Source organism: Anabas testudineus, chromosome 2 (assembly GCF_900324465.2).
Source record: "Anabas testudineus chromosome 2, fAnaTes1.2, whole genome shotgun sequence".
NCBI classification, from domain to species: Eukaryota; Metazoa; Chordata; class Actinopteri; order Anabantiformes; family Anabantidae; genus Anabas; species Anabas testudineus.
The window spans coordinates 31,950,555-31,963,127 of NC_046611.1; positions in this window are offsets into that span (position 1 = coordinate 31,950,555).

The following is a 12,573-nucleotide window of genomic DNA, read 5'->3' on the forward strand; positions in this document are numbered from 1 at the left end:
TTGCCACTTCATCCTAGTTAATATTAATAAAAACAACAAACATTTTATGGTCTTGTCACACCAACTTATATGCAGCAAATCTGTATTGCTATAACTTATGTTTATTTTAAGAATAATTGCATTACTGATGTAGTAAATACTCTTTGAAGGGCACCAGAATCAGTACCTTCACCATTTTTGTCAATGTGCTGGTGTTTTTCTTTAGACTGATGAATGCTCTATAGATGTACAAAAACAAATTGCATCTTGATATTTTTAAGAATTTCAGGATCTGTCGGTGTGAGGGTGTCGTGGCTGCAAAGAAGAACCAAAGCACAGACTTTAAAAAGGTCTGACTTTACTTGAGACTCCAGATACCAGCTCAAATTACTGTTGTGTACTGTGTTGGGGCTAGGTGTGCAATAGCAGGTTCCATTTTGGATATGGTTCAGCATAATACTGACATTGGTTAGGCCCCATGGCCAAACAAGTAGCAGAAAAATGTGTGGCAATTGTTGTTAACATCTGTTGTTAACAACAAACAAGGATGACCAGCTTAAATGTTCCAATGTCACTGAAGAAACTGAAAAATATGACATTTGTGGAATGACAAGGCCTTACTTTAAATCTTTCTGTGGCATCCAACATATTGAAGTAAGAACTTCACTACCAGGGTTAGGTTTTTGTTTTCACAGTCCAATACCTGCCTCCAAATCCACAAATAGTTAAACATTGGGTATACAGTGGATGTGTGTAATAGGTTACTTACTGTAAAATGTGAGTCTACACAGAGACACACAGGGTGAGGGAGAAATCTCTGGGTAGGTGAAGCCTTTCCTACAGACTTATTTTAACTCCAATACATTGTCAGATATAATGAAGAGATGCATGGTTTAATGACAGCAGCTGTAGTGGGAGTTCAGCTATTCTGACATATAAAATGTCAGTGTAGTCATAACGGAAATTTAGTAAAGACATTCATGCTCCCCAGAGGACCATTGTTGCTGATTTGATGGGGATTCTTGACTTTTGCAAAATGTTGAAAGGCAGGGACACACCTGGACATTAAGACTGTTTCCAATGTCAGAGATTTTTGTTCCTTGAATGTCTGGAAGAAGCACTCAATGATCAATTGTGAATCGTCAGACGTTTTGGCATAAGACACATAAATGTAGTACACTGGTTGGTCTTATATTGATCATCTCATACACTTTCTGAATTTCACTATGCAAAAACACGCCCTATTGGGGTTTTACAACTTAGCTGTGAGTATCTAAACACCAACAAAGCTTGGAGCAAACCTCAGGATCTTAGCATGGAGTTGTAATACTGTGTCTAACCTAATCATTAATATAATGTACAACAAAACACATGAGGGCTGTAATGTTTCCATCAGCTTTCTACTTCATTAATTTTTTTTGAGCAAATAGGACAATATCACATCTATCATTTCACATGTATGATGCTACTACAAATTATGTTTATCTGCTTGTCATGAATCTTGTTAAACAAGCATGCTTTTGACGTCTTTGTATTTAGTTTGCGTCAAACAGGGACAGCTTCAAAGCCACATCACATCCAATGAGCACAGTCTGTCTGTGAGAAATGCTGTAACCCTGGTTATTTACCAGTGATCTTGAAAATACACAAGGACTGTGTCTTTCCAATAAACCAACACAGAGCACAAATCTTGTATCCTCCCTACTACATCACTGGCTGTGTTCCTCTATGGCAATAAGTGACAGAAAATACACCCATGGAACAAATAAACAACAACAGTTCTTAGTGAGGTGTGATTTGGGTATTGTGTGTCTGTGAAAGGCATTATGCTACAGCATAGGGCAATTCTGTATACGAGCACGACTGCAATTCAAAGCCTGTAAACGCTTTGTGTGGAGTGGATCAGAAGAAGCAAAGCCTAGTCCTTGGATCAAAGCTGCATTAATCCCACCTGCTGATTGCCCTGTAATAATAATGTTTAGATTGGTCCTCTGACAGCAATGCGCTGCCATTACTGCAAGGACTCCAAGCATGACTTTACTTAAACTTAAGACTTTTTAACACTGCATTCATACCAAAATTACATAGTCATGATAAGCTCATAAAAAGAGAAGGTTCTCTTTATGACATAAATCAGATAAATGTATGTGTAGAGCATCAAAGAAAAAGAAATTCAAATATAAACCACAAATCAAATCAAATCAGAAGATCAAGTTAAGTGACCAGGTCAAGTAAGCATCAGACAGGACTGGGTGATCAGAGCACCTGAGCGGTCTGGATGCAAATAGTGGGATGAGAAGATCAGAGATGCAAGCCTGTGTAAGATGGAGTTTTTTTGTCAACTTTCAGCACATTTAATTAAAATATAAATACATTTATATGTGGTCTCTTCTAAAAATCAAACCCATAGGCTGTCTGTGCAAGCAGCTTATTACCACATTTAGATTGGAAGACTTTTGTTTATATTTCACTCATGTTTTTATGTCGATTATGTGAAACTGACACTGTTCAGTGCATGAAAAGAACAGGCTTTCCCTTAACACCTGCTTGTCTGAGTCTGGGCTGTGCAGGCAGCAACAAGCCTCATGACAATGCATTGTTATATCACAACAATAGCAGGAAACAAATCAAATCTGGATGTTTCTGGTGAATTCACTCATTGAGAAGACATTAGCTTGTCAGTATTAACGTGCAACAAAGCTGACAAATGCATCTCAGTTGTACACAGATCTTGTCAGGTGTAGAGCACGACGTAGAGGTCCCTTTTAACAATTCCCCTTGAATTAGATTTCACTCTTGACTTAATCTCTTTATTCGTGTGGAGAGGCTTTTTTTTGTCAAGGAGGTTGTGCATGATGTGGCTTAATCCTTTAGCCTGCATGGGCACAGGCAGGCCTTTGATCAGGTCCTATTTGATGAGAGATATCGACAGACCTCATCTGACATGGTGGACAGTCCTGCGCTGAACCAGGCGCTTGATAAGATTAAAAGAGAAGAAGATGGAAGCATCAAATGGAGGAGAAAAAAATTGCAGATATAACTGCAACTGCCTGAGTCTTGACTTGATTTATGAGTACTCTCCATTTTTTTTATTCGTCTCTCACTCGCGCTCTCTGGGTGGCCCCCTCTCTCTCCAACTCATTGTGCATACACAAGGAACACAAAAACAACAATATGAGCAAACACTTGTGTGTACACACACAAAATTCACTTCCTGCCACCCTCTGCAGAAAGTTAATAATGATCTCTGGTGCGACTTTCTGAGAGGTCAAAGCAGACCCTGACACAAAATAAGAGCTCGGCTTGTGCATGAAGGCTGTTTCCCAGTGGTTCGTTCTCCCCCTCCGTGGCTGCATGACATTTAGAAACACTAATAATGTGCTAATGATGCAGTATTTTCACAGAGCTGCCCAATGCCACTAAAGGTAGGTACTGCAGCTTTCTCTCGTTTGCCCTCTTAATGTCCAATTTAACCTGAGACAAAGATGGCAGAGAATACATTCATTTGACATACAACCTTCTTGTCACTGAGGTCCCAAAGGACTGTCAGCAGGAAAAGTCACTGGTGGTGACAAAGCTAGGGCATGTGATTTTAAAGGTTGCAGACTTATGTTCTCAAAAAATTGTAGAGCAACAATTTCACTTTGACAGTTTGGATTTGCTCACTCTTCGAGTGAACAAATCCTGGTGTCATGTTACGCAGAAATTTAAGTGCAGCATTTAGATTTGTCCTTAAGCATTCAAAAGTAGATTGTCAGCAGCATTTCCCTTCTGTACTGAAAATAAGGTACAATCGGGTATTTGTAGCTGTGTGCTGAATGCTAACTCAGACTGTTAGAAAAGGGTCATCAGGGCTTCCCTATGAAGTGCTTCAAATTAGCAGTTTATTTCTGGGGGGAATAGTTGTCGCCATGGTTAAAAAAAACAAAAAACAGCAATTTAGATTAGTATGAGATGTACAAACTGTTTAGTTGCGTGGGAATGTCATTTCGGGTAGATGGCATTAAAAATGCATATCTTTACATTCAACCTTTTGCTCATAAAGAACACCTTCTGCCTTAGGGAATTATGGGAAACAACAGTAACAAGGTGCAAACAGTAAGCAATCATTGCAGCTCTCATAACTACTTTGTACTGTAATTAGCCTTAGCAGTAGCATCAATATCTATCACAACAAATAAGGATAAACAAAAGATCACCACCTGTACCCATTCCAACATCATCACCTGAATCTGAATAACACTTGTCATACATGGACTTGTGTGGACATGTACAAGTTTGCACGTGTGACAAGATTAAACACTTTGAATTTGTGAATGAACTTGCAATGACTAAAACGTATTTCTTTGCACTTCTGTGTAGCCTGCACAAACACGCACAGGCCAGCGAGAACGAGGCTGATGCCTGTTGTCAGAGCAAAACACCCTTCGCTGAGAAAATAACCCTGCATCAACCTCTCCCACACACACAAGAGTGAAAGTCCATTTGAAAGCTATTTTTTCCAATTTGCTTCTCTTTAAGCAGATTGTCAAATACTGAATACCAAAGCTTGGCTGCCCCCTGACATTATTCATGGCACAGTGGATCGAGCGCTCACAGTGGAGGAATTAGAACCTACTGAAAGAAATTCAAAACAAAGAGCACTTGAGCCATGATCTGCGAGGGCTGAAGGCCTGTGCTGTTTTTTTTTTTTTTTTCCTCGTCCTCTTTTTCTCTTTAAGCCAGGAGTTATATTATGGGTGCAATTTAATATCTGAGAGGAGGGAGGGATCTGGATTTTCATAATCTTATGATAAGGAAGGGGATTAAGAATAAAGAAGGGATTAATTCGCTTGATCTGCCAATATGGTGGACCAACAATTTTCCCCCCTAGGAAGTGATATGTTCTTCTCCTTGTACAAATTTAAGTATAACCCAATTACTGTTCTCTGAAGAAACTTAATTCTGCCCCATCACGTTTTGATAGCTGGCCCTGATCTGGTGATATTGAGCTCCATCCACAAGCAATCTGTCACCTGTTGAAATGACCCAAATGCGCCATATGCAACAGCTTTCAAAACGTATGTAGATAGGAGAGTGCTCCACGTGCTCAATTGTCTCTATGAACTAATGATACAGTAATTACCTCCATATGTAATTATGTAAAGAGAGGTCACATAGTTTGGGCAGAGAAGGGAGGTGGTGCAAACATATCTAAATGGTCTATTAGAGCAGACAGTAAAATGACTGCTATTCATTCACTGCTGTATAGATAGAAATTACATAATCATGGCCCCAGTAGTGATGAATGACTCATGTCATAAATGGGAGTGTCTAAATGTACAGTGTATCCAGAAAGTATCCACAGCGCTTAACTTTTTCCACATTTTACATGTTACAGCTTTATTACAAAATGGATTTAATTCATTAATTATCTCAAAGTTCTACAAAACATACCCTTTTAATGACAACCTGAAAGAAGTGTGGTAAGAATCTATGCAAATTTATAAAAAATAAAAAAACAAAAAAATCTGTCCAATACCTGCTGATTTACCACCATCAAACTTGGTACATAATCACATACGTATTTCTTTGCCGTGACTGTCAAAATTAAGCTCTGGTACAGTCTGTTTTCACTGATCATCCTTGAGCATTTCTTCAGCTTGATTGGAGTCTACCTGTGGGAAATTCAGTTAATTAGCCATGATTTGGAAAGACATACACCTGTCTATATATGGTCCCACAGTAGCAGTACATATCAGAGTACAAACCACTCCTTAGTAAAAGGCATATGACAGATTGCCTGGATTTTGAAAAAAGCGACCTGAAGGACTTTCAAACCATGAGAAACTAAATTGGGTCTGATGAAATAAAGATTAAACTCTTTGCCTGAAGGCCAAGTTCCATGTCTAGAAAAAAAACAGGTACATCTCAGCACCTGGCCAATACCATCACTACAGTGAAGCATGGTGGTGGCAGCATCATGCTGGAGCAATGTTTTTCAGCAGCAGGAACTGGGAGACTAGTCCGGATCGATGGAAAGAAGAATGCAGCAATGGAACTCAGAATGGTTCATCTTTCAACAAAGGCAAAGATCTAAGCACACAGGCAAGGAGTGGCTACAGAATAACTATGGGAATGTCCTTGAGCGACCAAGCCAAAGCCCAGACTTGAACCTGATTTCTGGAGAGATCTGAAAATGGTGAAGAATAAAAGTAACTGCCCTAAAATAAATGCCAAGCTTGTAGTGTTATACTATACGACATATCAGATGTTTAAACTGTGCAAGTGTACCATATACCAAAAAGAAAAACTTACTTACGACTGACATCACCTTATACATAGGCTGTATAATCGGCATTGTCAATGTTTCTCCATTCAGGTGCCACACCTGAAATGTAAGCTTTGCAAATTTACAGGGCAAATTTCACTGTTTAGGAAAAATAGAAGATGTTGCCTGGCATCCATGTTTGTTTTGACACAGGAATAGCACACCTTTCAAATAACTCAAAGACCCAGACTTACAGACTGTTGTTAAAAGAAGAAGGTGAGGCTACACTGTTGTCAACATGGCTCTGGCTCAACTTTTTTGATATGTGTTGCTTCCATCAATTTCAGAATTACTTTTTTTTTCTTGCAATGGTACATGTTCTCAGTTTACACATTTGATTTATTTTCTACATTGTATTATTGGTGACATTTTTTAGAATTAGGATTGTAATATAAACTATCCTCTGAAACAGCATACTTATAAACATACATAAAAGATGCTTCATCACTACATGGGGTAATTTTTTCCTATGATCTACTCTATTTCCCTATAAAGTGACAACAGTGGTGGCTGGTTTTTGCTTTGCCTCTGAGGGTCTGGTAACAAAAGCAGCCACTTGAAGGGGATGAGGAAGCTGTTTTTAATGATCCCCAGAGGCGAGCAGTATATTTACCATAATCCCAAGCCCGAGGGAGCATCAACTTCTAATCACCTCCATCTTCCCTCCCCCACTGTGGATAGAGATCAGTGCCCATTATAAACCTCATAAAGCACCAGGCTTTAAGATGATTGTCTCTTTCTGGCTTAAACATACTGTAGTAGACACTGGTTTCAAGCTTTGTGTGGTGTGATTTTTGTTTCCCCACCAATTGTTTTTTGTAGACGTGATGGGGATGGAAAAATATTTTTAAAGAGATAACTAGGAATGTGGTCAGGTGTATTGTCACATGACCTTCCAATGTACAGTGTTACCCATTCAGCTCCACTCTATAAATTTCCATTGCTATGCAGATGACACCCAGCTATATATGTACTGTATATCTATGAAACCAGATGAAAGAACTCAATTAGTTAAACTTCAAGCATGCCTAAAAGATATAGAGGCTTAGATGTCTGATGATGATGTTTTGTATTCCTCACTTTAAACAAGACAGGGGTTATTTTGTCCTAAAAATCTCAGAAATCACATTGTTACCCCAGATGACTTAGCATTGACCTCAAGTAATACTATGAGGAATCTTGGATTTATCTGTGACCATGATAACTCCTTTACCTCATACATACAAAAATCTCTAGAACTGCCTTACTCCACCTGAGGAATATTGCAAAAATTACAAGCACTCTGGACAAAAGTGATGCTGAAAAACTAGTCCATTCATTTGTTACTTCTAGACTGAACTACTGTACCACTCAAAGTGCACGTCTACTTGTGGCTCCTAGAGTTTCCAAATGTAGAATGGGAGACAGAGCCTTTAGCTTTCAAACTCCTCTCATGTGGAACTCCAACTCCCAAATCAGGTTCAGGAGGCAGACACTCTCTCTACATTTAAGACTAGATTAAAACTTTTCTTTTTGACAAAGCTTATAGTCCGAGCTGGCTCAGGTGAGTCTACACCATCTCTTAGTTATGCTGCCTTGACACATGCACTGACACCCTAAACATCTCCAGCCTTTTCCCAAGTGAGCTGCATGTGAGAATGCAAACTCACCTCTGAGATTACCCAGACTTTATCCTGCATGGCCCCTAATACAAAGTCCTTGTAATGTCCAAGTGAGCCCAAGTGTGAACACAGCCGCTAATAGTATTCGCAGCAAGCTAGGGGTGTGTTTTTTTTTTTCCGACCGATCCAGTCAGTACAGCATTAAAAAGTGTAGGAGTTTCTGTTGTATGATCACATTTATTTACTTTATATACAGTAGATAAAGTGTTGTTTCTAATCATGTGACTTGCTCTAATGATGCACTGTAGACAAAGCACAATTCATTTCCGTGGTGTACTTATTGTGTCACGTATGTCACCCGGACTTTTTCCTGCTGTGTGGAACATGTGTAAATGCACAACTTTGCACAATGTCTGGACCTGATCCTCCGGCGATAGTCCAGAGTGCTTATGTGAAAACAGCGTTGGTCTGCCTTGATACACTGAGCTCCTCTCATCCCCTCTCCTCTCCACTTATATGCCACCATTGCATGTCATTAACTTTGTGTCATCTCTCCCCAGTAGTTGTATTTCTCTTAATATCTGTCTCTCTTTCTGTCATTTTTTGCAGGTATCCCCAGCTTCGGAGCCTAGATCTGCTGAAGGTTTTTTCTGTTAAAAGGAGTTTTACCTCTCCACTGTTGCCCAATGCCTGCTTAAGTGCGATTGTTGGGTTTCCTATATTATTCTATAAACAGTTATATTTTAGCCTTACATTATAAAGGGATGTACATGCATGGTGAGGTTCCTGCTGACAAATGAGCGAAGACAAAGCTGCAAGAGTGAGTTCCAGAAACGGAGAAGCATATACCAGGCCTGCTCAACCATCCAGAAAAAGCATGGCCTTAATATTTGCCTCTGTGCTAATAAGAAATAGAAATTAAACTGGAACAAATACTAAAAATGTTATTTTTTAAGTCCACCTACAACTAATTATGGCTCTTTAACAACTGATCAATCAGAAATCTTTCCTTTTACTCAGCTGGTTTGCAGGCAGAACCTTAAGCCATTCCATTTAAATCCAACATGTTCAAGCCCACTGAGATGTACAGGGTCAATAAGCAGACTCACACACTTACTGTGATGGCAGTGAAGCCATGTCACCCAGCACTGGGGTTTGCCCTCTGGGAGGTCCAGGCTGAGGCTGTGACAGCCTTCAAGCTTTTACACATTTCTCACCTTCAACAGAGAAACTTCTGGACAGGCTTTGGCATGAGATAGGGAAAAAATAGGATCAGGCAGCTGTTTTTAGCAAGCAGTTTGAGGGAGAATAATAAATAAAAGGTAAAAAGTCAAGGCCAAATTAACATTAAGGCATTATGGTTTTACGATATATGAAATAAAACCTGATGTTCGATTTCTGCTTTGCTAACTATTTGAAATTATTGGACTCAAACTCACTTTTTGCTAAAACAAGCCTCCACAGTTGTTGTTGCTATAAGCTTTACATTGTCAGAATTCATGCACAATGCACAGAAATGTTGGATATGCTAACTGTCTTTGGTGGATGTGTTTGCAGTGGGTGCAAAATGCATGACAATAAAGAAAGAACATTGTTCTTGCATTGCAGTACTGAGACAGTTATATTTTAAAGGAAGGCTCAGGAAGGTACAGTTTGTACAGTACCGTACAATGCTGCAACTACCAGTGTGATATGATACAACACTTCAATCACTTCAGGTGAGTTATGAGGTTAGTTGTCCTGCTTGTGTACAGATGTAGTGCTTCAAAAGCATCAGTGTTAGTATCAGTGAGTGCAATATGTTATCATTAGCAGTGCGTCAGTCATGTACTATTTTCAACCCTGCACCAGGCACACAAAAATCCAACCTACAGTTCTCCATTCATGTACATACATGTACATACATGTACATACGTACAGTATAGTCACTGTATTTGTTATCATACATCAACTGTACATGATACATTTTTATCTGTTAAACTGGATTTCACACATTTAATAAAACATTGTTAAACATAATTAACACAGCACCATAGGTCCCTGAATTAAGTGTCTGTCTTGTTCATTCTACTTAAACGTTTACATGCAACTAAACTGTCTCCTACAAAATACACACACACATTTTAACACATAACTGCTGTCATCACACTGCATTTATATTGACTTTATTAGTTTAGGTGGTGAAAGTCTAAATTAGTATTTTCAGTCAACAATTTTTCATTATAGATCTACTGTATGCTCCTTTTGGTAAGCCATGACTCACATAAGCATATACTTCTTGTACGGAGCAAACAAAAAAAAGTAAGGGTGTTTTTTGTCAATCGAAGTAGCTCTAGACCACACCTGCAAACAAATTTTCTTAAGTTATGGCAATAATGATGGATTATGCTAACACCTGACTTTTTTGAGGTCATTATTCAAAGGATTAACACCAGTCTGTCAAACTCCTAAAGTTCGCAGACGACACCGCCCTCATTTGCCTCATCTCTGATGGACATGAGTCAGCCTACAGAAGTGAGATGGACCGTCTGGTATCATGGTGCAGCTTGAACAACCTGGAGCTCAACGCTCTCAAGACAGTGGAGATGATAGTGGATTTCAGAAGACACCCAGCCCCCCTCCAGCTTGTCATCCTCTGTAACACCCCGGTCACCTCTGTTAAGTCCTTCCGTTTCCTGGGCACCACCATCACCCAGGAGCTCAAGTGGGAGCAGAACATCAGCTCCCTCACCAAGAAGGCTCAGCAGAGGTTATACTTCTTGCGGCAGCTGAAGAAGTACAACCTCCCAAAGCAGATGCTGACCAACTTCTACACTGCCATCATCGAATCCATCCTCACCTCCTCCATCACAGTCTGGTTTGCTGCAGCCACTGCCAGGGACAAGGCCAGGCTGCAGAGAATCATACGCTCTGCCGAGAAGGTGATTGGCTGCAGCCTTCCATCACTCCGGGACCTGTACGTCTCCAGGACCCAGAGACGTGCATCCAGGATTGCAGCTGATCCCTCTCACACTGGCCATGCACTATTTCAACCTCTCCCCTCTGGCAAGAGACTCCGGTCCATCAGGACCAGGACCTCACGCCACAAGAACAGTTTCTTCCCTGCTGCTGTCAGCCTGCTGAACAGTTCCCCAATTCCCCCCAGATAACCTCTGCACAAATCCCCCCCTCCCAACCGACTTTGAATATGCGTATTTACGTTTGTTTGTTTTTCCTGCTATTCTATTCTATGTCTGCACCTAACATCAGCACAAATTCCTAGTGCTGTAAAATGCCCTTTATCGCACCTGACAATAAAATGTTTCTGATTCTGATTCTGATTCTGATTTTTCCACTCGCATTGTAAGGTTTTTATGGTTGTTCTCAAAAAAGACATGAAAGATCTGATTTAGTTTTGTGTTACTTTAGGCACATTATATTTGTTAATACACTTGACTTAGATGAAGATCAGATCACATTTTATGACAAATTAATGCACAAAACTATGAAATTTCAAAGGGTTCACATACTTTTTTTATTGCCACTATATATAAGAACAAATAAATTCTGGCTTGATTGTGTCACTGATATGAAGTCAAAGTTCATGGAAACAGCAAGTTTGGAAAATTACAGAACTGCCAAAAAAAAAAAAAAGAAGAAATGGTCGTTTAGACGGTTGTAAAATAATGGCACAAAAAATCAACTTTTTGGGATTAAAATACCAGAAAAGAAAATTACGTTAACAGAATGAAGATTCAACCAAATCTGTATGAAGGTGAGACAGGAATTACCTCCCTAACTCCAACTGCAGCTAAAACAACAATTTCTCCAACGTGGGAAGGGACAGTGAGTCTCCAGTGGCTGGAATCAGTTCCAGGGAATCAGTCACAGAAAATCAGGATGAAGCTTTTAGACCAGTGAACTGGTTCAAGACCCGTTTCAGGGAGCAGATTTGGAAAATACGAAAAAAGGATTTTTTCAGGCAAGCTGTTTTTTGAAATGGCGGTAGCTGCATTATGTTACTGCTAATGACTGTGTTTTTTAATTTTTTTGATGAAAAGCCAGAGACAGGAGATTTTGTCATATAGATGAAACTATTACTACTACTGGAGAATAGGCGTAAAGCAACAACTACATTTGTTCAACATTGAACAACAAAAATGCACTTGGAACCATTAAGAGCATTAGGTTCACTTCGTTATAGGCTGATGTTCTCAGAACAGGTCAAAAAAGCAAAAACTTGCCGAGAGTTTGGGAGCTACTTTTTCAATCTCTCAGGTTCCTCGGCCAACAGGGGCCACTGGAAAGTTGGCAATAATGATGGAGTGAACCCATGATCTACCCAGAGCCTGTGAATGGCTTCAGTGAAGAGTCAAAATGGATTTCTGACACTATTCAAAATGAAATAGTAAGAAGATTTGCACATGCAGTTCAGAGAAAATTGTGCATAATCCAAAACATTAGAAAACTACTGATTTAAGTGCATTTAAACAGTTTTCTTGCAGTTTGCAGTATGTGAATTCTAGCTTGGAAGTAGTTAACATTTTCCTCTGTATTTACACTGCCCTAGACATGAGTGCTTAGACAATTGTTTGTTTCCATCAAAGATACATTTACTCATTTGGCAGATGCTCTTATCCAAAGAGACTTTAAAATACAATGTACAAAGCAAAGGCATGGCAAGCCTAAGGAGGTCTTGCCTAA